The following is an 8,472-nucleotide window of genomic DNA, read 5'->3' on the forward strand; positions in this document are numbered from 1 at the left end:
AAAGATGGCGGGGCATTATGCATTCTCTTTATAATCGACACCAATCGTTTCAATCCTAAAAGAGATATCAAAGTGTTGAATTTTCTTCAAAGACAAGCAAATGAACCGGCAGTGGATTTCTTCTCGCAGTTCTCGCAGAAATAGGGCACTGCGCTTAGAACTTGTGATATCTTGATTTTTTTTCATTTTTCTAAATCAAGTATATTTGTTTTCTCGATAATCCGAGATTTATTTTTTGATTTCTTTAAAATTCTTGGGATTATCAAGAAATTGAACAAATTACTTTCAGAATCAAAATCGAGAGCATTTTTTAGCTGTTTCGCCCAATAAAACAGAGATATCAACCGAGATCTCTTGGGTGGCGAGCCTAGTAAAAATTTATCGATTCGGCGAGAATCTCATTGACGATTTCTCGAGTAAAGAGAATTCTCGAATTTTCGTAAAATTAATCAGATTTGTGATACTTATGTGTTTTATGATTATTTATTTACGAGGATCATCGAGACGAGATTGCTCAATCAAAATCTCTTACTGCGCTGTCAAGAACCCGTAAATTCAAAAATATATAACAAACCTGATAAAATTAATACTCGTAGGAATGTCATTTTTTCTATTATATACACCTCTCGACACCACGTTGTGCTACTCTTTTAAGATCTCACAGTTACAAATGCATAATAATATTATGTGATTACATAAAGTACACACTGATTGAATATTAGACAGTATAATAATAAAATAAATGTTTAGTTGTTACTCTTTGTTTCTTACTTCGGCGAGTTCCTGCAATATTCTTAGCAAGAAAATTACTATGTCATCTGTAAAATACAGACGATTTAGGTACTCTGAATTTATAGGGATTTTTTCGTCATTCCAGTAATGTTGCCCAAAACAGCCTCTAGTGGTAGATATAATTAGTTTGTATTATCTTATCAAACAACATTGTTGATATGAAATCTGCTTGTATAATACAATCAGCTGATTACTCATTAGTTAAGTTAATTTTCGATAATCATAAAAGGGGTCATACAAATATGTTTATAATATAACCCTATCTACAGTCACTTACTGTGAACAATATTTAACACGTAGGAAATTAAATTAATTGGTTTAAACTAATACGGTTTCTAAGTAAGTATTTATTATTCTTGAATAACACATTGCGAGACAGGGAGATCATTTTGTCTCACTCTATGAGCTTTATACATAAGCGTGGACATATCGTTTATTTTTGCAGTCTTGATAATGGTTTTGCAACCAAAATAGCTATCGAAAATCGTCTGTAGAATTTAAGATATCACTTCTTTGGATTCACAAAATAACTGAAAATAGCCATGACAAATTAATATGATTTATATAATACTAGCTGAAGTACCCGGCTTCGCACAGGGTCGCTTCGTGGTTATATTTATCTTAGATATTTGAAAAATAATAAGAGGTAATTATTTTTTTTATTATTAAAATATCTGTGTAATACAATATGGCGATATGAAAATAATTCTAATAGGAGTAAAGGTCAAACATAAGAACACTAAATTAAAATCGAATCCAAAATATGAAAACGTTATTAATGTTATTAATATGTAGTAAAAAAAAATCAAAATTGGATGGGACAAACAAACTACAAACTTTGTATGTTATATAATAATAATTTAGAAACCTTCGAAGGTGTGCGCACACAACTGACAAAAGTTTCATCGTAATCGGATGAATGGTATAGGAACGCATACGAATAGTACAAGAAGATGATTTTCTAATTCAGAAATCTTCGTGGGCATGCGCATGACAACTCACCAAAGTTTCATTGCAATCGGATTAATGGTATAGGAACGCATACGAATAGAAAAAGAAGAAGATGGTTGTACTAATTCAAAAACCTTCGCGGGCGTGCGCACAACAACTGGTCAAAATTTCATCACAATCGGATGAATGGCATAAGAACGCATACAAATAGAAGAAGAAAAAGATGGTTGTACTAATTCAGAAACCTTTGCGGGCGTATGCACAACAACTGGTCAAAATTTCATCACAATCGGATGAATGGCATAAGAATGCATACAAATAGAAGAAGAAAAAGATGATTGTACTAATTCAGAAACCTTTGCAGGCAAGGGCACAACACTTGATCAAAATGTCATTGCAATCGGATGAATGGTATAGGAACGCATACGAATAGAAGTAGAAGATGATTTTCTAATTCAGAAATCTTCGTGGGCATACGCACGACAACTCACCAAAGTTTCATTGCAATCGGATGAATGGTGTAGGTAGGCATTCGAATAGAAGAAGATGATGATGGTTGTACTAATTCAGAAACCTTCGCAGGCGTGCGCACGACAACTCACCAAAGTTTCATTGCAATCGGATCAATGGTATAGAAACGCATACGAATAGAAGAAGAAGAAAACGGTTGTACTAATTCAGAAACCTTTGCGGGCTTGCGCACAACAACTGGTCAAAATTTCATTGCAATTGGATGAATGGTATAAGAACGCATACGAATAGAAGAAGATAGAATAGAAGAAAAAGAAGATGAAAATGGTTGTATCAATTCAGAAACCTTTGCGGGCGTGAACACAACACATAATCAAATTTTCATTGCAATCGGATGAATGGTATAGGAACGCATACGAATAGAAGAAGAAGAAGATGGTTGTACTAATTCAGAACTCTTCACGGGCGTGCTCACAACAACTGTTCAAAATTTCATCGCATCGGATGAATGGTATAAGAACGCATACAAACAGAAGAAAAAGAAAATAGTTGTAACAATTCAGAAACCTTTGCGGCGTGAGCACAACACTTCATCAAAATTTCATTGCAATCGGATGAATGGTATAGGAACGCATACGAATAGAAGATAGAATAGAAGAAGAAGATGGTTGTACTAATTCAGAAACCTTCGCGGGTGTTGGCACAATTACTGACGAAAATTTTATTGCAATCGGATGAATGGAATAGGAACGCATACGAATAGAAGAATATAGAATAGAAGAAGAAGAAGAAGAAGATACGAATAGAAGATAGAATAGAAGAAGAAGATGGTTGTACTAATTCAGAAACCTTCGCGGGTGTTGGCACAATTACTGACGAAAATTTTATTGCAATCGGATGAATGGAATAGGAACGCATACGAATAGAAGAATATAGAATAGAAGAAGAAGAAGAAGAAGGTGGTTGTACTAATTCAAAAACCATTGCGGGTGTTACCACAACAACTGACGAAGGTTTCATTGCAATCGGATGAATGGTATAGGAACCATACGAATAAAAGAAGATAGAATGAAGAAGAAGAAGAAGATGATACTTTTTCTAATTCAGAAACCTTCATGGGTGTGCATACAACCACTTACCAAAATTTCATTGCAATCGGATGAATGGTATAGGAACCATACGAATAAAAGAAAATATAATAAAGAAGAAGAAGAAGATGATGATTTTTCTAATTCAGAAACCTTCATGGGTGTGCATGCAACCACTTACCAAAATTTCATTGCAATCGGATGAATGGTATAGGAACGCATGCGGGACAGATACACAGACAGACAGACATACAGACATTCATTTTTATATATTAGTATAGCCTATACTCTTCCCGCAAGTGCAAGCAATAAGTTTACAAAGTTTTATCGCAATCGGATGAACGGTATGGCTGCGCATTAAATACGAACAAACAAACACACAAATATTAATTTTTATATATTAGATTATATCCAGTTACATGCACTACAGTGTACCTAACAAATTTTAAATTTCCAGCATTGTAAAAAATCGAAGTTATCTATTGCCTACTTACTAGTGAGGTGCTCATATTAAAAATGTACTCTCTACTTGCTTCCAAGGACGTATTTATTTTTCAAAATTCATACAATTTTTGTATCCATAAACATATTTAGGCATATATGTTTTAAGTGGTTAGTACCTACTAATATTTAAAAAAAAAAAGCATCGGAATATATTTAGGTAAGTAGGTACCTACTTTTTAAAATATGTCAAATTAATTTTTGTTGTTTCCGCTGTTTGACGGAATTTTGTATCGATATGATATTAAGGTTACATACATTTATAAAGTTTACAAATGAAACATAGCCGTATATGATATAGATTAAAAAAAAAAGAATTAGGCAATAAGTAAAATGCTTTTGTCTTGCTACGTCACTGCACTTTTCCGTTTCCTATATCGTTCCAATTTCAAAACGTCGCTGTCATAATGTCCATGTTTGTCGTCCCTCCAATTGTATTTCCCGACCTTTTGACGTTAAAAAATCGCCAACTGTCATGTTCATGAGATTTTTACAGAATTATTACGATCATTTGTTTTAATAATAAGCAATATCATACAATATTCGGTAAATAATAGTATTTAGTTAGAATATATGACGAGATTGCTCACATATGGTATGGTACTCCATGGTATGGAGTGCATTTGAGCGCCTGAATAGTTTTTTCAAAAGTGACCTCCCATTGTGACTTCAAGCGTAAAGTGTTCAACCAATGTGTGCTACCAACCCTCACGTATGCATGTGAAACATGGACTCTTAATGTAAGGGAAATCCAAAAATTACGAGTAGCGCAACGCGCCAAGGAAGGGTGCATGTTGGGCACTACGCGTAGTATATCACAAAATAAACCAATGAATAAGGAAGCAGACAAGAGGACGTGATGTGATAGAGGTCGCTAAGCAGATGAAATGGTAATTGGCTTGTCATGTCGCTCGGCGAGTATACAACAGCTGGACAAATGCAGTCATATAGCAGTGGTACCCGAGGGGCACTAAACGTCTTAAAACCCTGCGGGATAGACGAGGTCATAAAGTTCGGTGAATGTACATGGCAGCAAAGATCTAGGGATCGAGAAGAGAGGAGAGAGCTAAGGGAGGCCTTCGTCCAGCAGCGGATCGACCCCGGCTAATGATGATGATGATTATATGGAAAGTATTTATCACAGAACAGATAATAAATAGAATTCCGATAAGCTATATACCAATACAGTCAATTTTGACGCAGGGTTTTGAATGTGTGAGTATCCTACGAAAATGAACCACGCATTATATACATGCAATAGTGTGTGTAATACACCAATATTAAATAAGCGTCAATACATAAACTGAGAGCAGTAGTTGTCAGTATTCGACGTATGACGTATCCTTGAAACGTGTTTAAAATTATCCCGTATTCTTCATTACTTGAGATCGGTTGCCTGCTTCTCCTTACCCGTTAAGTATTTCAGTTCCCATTATTTCTGAGTTGCCTGGTATTTATAATACGTGACCAAATAATACATGTCGCTAGAATCATTTCTTTGAAGAGTTGAGGTGAAATTGGTGAAGGCGCTGGCCTTCCATCCTGGAGTTCTGGGTTCGTTTCCCGGTGAGGTCAAAATATATTTACAAAATCTAATTATGTAAATTCCTCAAGCCTGGTAGATTTACCACTATTATTGGGCTTCACGGCCTGTTGTGGTGTTTAATAAAGAAACAAATAATATTAAAATATAATATGTAGGTACTACATTTTGCGTTTTATTTTAAATAATTGTTATTGTAATGAGCACTTTAAGACTGGATAAATTTATTACATTATAAAATTGTTTTCGGGAAAATGTATGTAGGTACCTAGATATAGAGGTTGTGGTCGGGAAATCTCGTCTTAAGAATTCCTCGAGAATTCTCGAACCTCGAGAAATAAATTTTCCAAAATTTCGAGAATTTTCATTTCCTGAGAAATTGTCACTAGGCTAACAGCTGACTGCAACCGGAATTTAAAAAATGGAGTTTCTCTAGAAAATTTGATTTCTCTGTATAGACCGCAATAAACTTGAGTAAAAAATTGAGAAAAATCTGTAGAAAAGTTTGTTTACTGAAAGCCAGGCGGGAACAGCGGCAATTTTAATAACCGATTTCTGCAAAATTCATGAATTCAACAATGATAACCTAACCTAACAAATAATAATCCCGTATATCGGCCATTTTCAAAATGTGTTTGCCGCTGGCTTCCACTAAACAGACAAGAACTGAAAAATCGTCAAGAAGGCGAACTAATTTCGTAATAATGTCTATTTCTGGAGATATCTCGAAAAAATAAATATTCTCGACTTCGAGAATTCTATAATCTCAAGAAATTAAAATAGTCGAGATATCACAAGTACATACAACCTAGATGTCAACAATTTCGATATATCAATATCGCCAACGTTCCAGTTAGATACTCGTACCTATCGCTGTTTACCTTTCATATGAAGATAATATTATATTCCTAAATTGTATCAAAAGTGACTGATATGTCACACAGAACAGGAGAATATCTCGATAATATCGCGCTGAATATTTGAGGCAGGTGATATATTATTTCGTTTGCAGGAATATCAAAATATTGTCATCTGCTTTGTCGGCTCAGCCGATCGTCCTTCGGAAGAAAATGCTCGAAATGTCAAGAATAGTCACACATGCGTTGACGCGCTCAGAAAGATTATTCGTTACAACCAGAAGCGAATTCGTAAGATTATTTATTTTCGCCATATACGCCGGTATATACATCCGGATGGACGATTCGCCGTATAGTTCATCGTGAGTTATAGTATCAAAAACAGGTGGCTGTTTTGCATTGAGATCACATTCATGTCCAAATAACGTAATAAAAACTACTAGAATTCAAGGGAAAGACAGAGGAAATAGATAGGTAAGTAAATTAGAAATAAAATCATATTTTATTATACTTACAGAATTTTCAATAATTCAAAAGTAGATTAGCAAGTATGTGCTCGTAAGTATTAATTAATAAATATCAATATAAAATTAATTTTATTATTAAATCTAATTAATCTGGAACATTACTTTCTGCAACAAGTAAAATCGGTATCCTTGACAGAGCGTCGCACCCTTATTGTGTAATATGTGCGACTAGGACTACCAAAGGGTGCATCTTAAATTGGTATCCTTAAAATGCCCGCTTCTTGAATCTGTCTTTCTGCACCAGTCACCCCAAGGTTTGTGGTCTTCAAACAAGATTTGTTCGTAATCATTACTTTCAAACAACTTGTTATATATAGTAAAATTCTTAGAAAGATATTCTTACCCTTTACTCAAATTTCCATTTGACTAACCCGATGTGTATGGTATCTATAATTTATATAGATGAGAGGTTTTATTGTTTCAACATACTTAGTTGATATTCTGAAACATTAAATATATTACAAAGGCGGCTGTACCCCGTCATTCCTCGTGGCGGCCCTGCTCGTTGCTACAAAGGTTTCTAGACCGATTATGACTCAGTTTTTGTTTAATATATTAATAACCGCTATCTCTACAGAGCCCACGGTGTCCGCGTGGCTTAAGCGTTCGACTATCACGCCGTAGGTCCCAGGTTCGAATCTTGGGTCTGGCAAGTACACATATTGTTTTTCAATTTGTACGTGAGTCAGGGTATGGACCTAATAGGTTGAGCAAGTGGCTGACATCCATTTCTCGTAAAAAACAAAATCTGTTAATACAAACCTCTACTCGGTGGAGGCCCATATGATCCTATTAGGATCGGACATGGTCGGGGATCTCTACAGATTTCTAATTTGTGAAATTCAATTTAGCATTTAGCTGTTTTTCGGACTTGTATTGCTAAAATAAAGCAAACAATCCTATTTAATTATTTGTATAATTATCAGTTCGTTTTAATATATTACTAGATGAAGGTCTCCTTAAGTTCAATCTACTCTTCTCGGTTCCATGTTCTTTACTGACACGCAATTTCAATTAATCTTAATAATTCGTCAAACCAGTGTAACTTTGGGTGACCTTTCAATCATATTATACCTTCGGGTACCACTCGATCATCGAATTCGTCCAGCAACTACCCTATCTATGTCCAGTATATCTTCATTTAAGGGTTTTGGCATACTTAATTAGATAGTAGAAGGCTTTAAGTCTCCTTGATATTAATTTTCTTAGTCTCATACCATACCCATTCATTAATTGATAAATTAAACAATATTTCATGTTTCAAATTCGGCCCTGATCTCCGTCGCAGCCTAAAACAATCCGACCCACTTTCCTTTGACGTAATGAAATGAGAATTGGGGCCGGACGGGAAATGGGCAAAAGAAAAGATAAGTTGCTCGGAGACGAACCCGATCGGACCAAGCTTATATTTCCTTGTCTTACCGTTGTACTTATTTATTTTATTCACAAGACGGCAGATTACGCTGTGACATTTTCAATGAGAGTGGATAATAGACGGAGAAGTCCGTGGCAGAAGAACGATGTTTATGGGATATTGTCAGAAGTTTTAATCATTAAAAAGATTGCATTTAATTTTAAAAAAAAAAAAGAGTTATGCTGGAAATACATTACCATCACGTGATATGAGCTCACATGCTAGAACCATCATAACATTCATTAATAAAAACTGCTACAATAACATTTTGTTAATTATTACCTGTCATTTCAAACTCCATTTCAAACCAAGATATCATAGCAAAAAC

The 8,472-nt window shown here is 34.8% G+C and overlaps 1 long non-coding RNA gene across 1 annotated transcript in view; it reads right to left on the bottom strand.

The window, feature by feature from the left end:
- The window catches only part of LOC147070101 (uncharacterized), a 593,776-nt gene extending 590,789 nt beyond the window's left edge, over nucleotides 1–2,987 (bottom strand). Inside the window, exon 1 of the long non-coding RNA XR_015070994.1 lies at nucleotides 2,123–2,987. This is a non-coding gene — a long non-coding RNA (uncharacterized LOC147070101). The remainder of the gene's footprint in view (nucleotides 1–2,122) is intronic.
- Nucleotides 2,988–8,472: the final 5,485 nt, after the last annotated feature.

This window comes from Rhyacophila brunnea, unplaced genomic scaffold (assembly GCF_057557595.1).
Source record: "Rhyacophila brunnea isolate RB1 unplaced genomic scaffold, BYU_Rbru_1.0 scaffold_22, whole genome shotgun sequence".
Taxonomy (NCBI): Eukaryota; Metazoa; Arthropoda; class Insecta; order Trichoptera; family Rhyacophilidae; genus Rhyacophila; species Rhyacophila brunnea.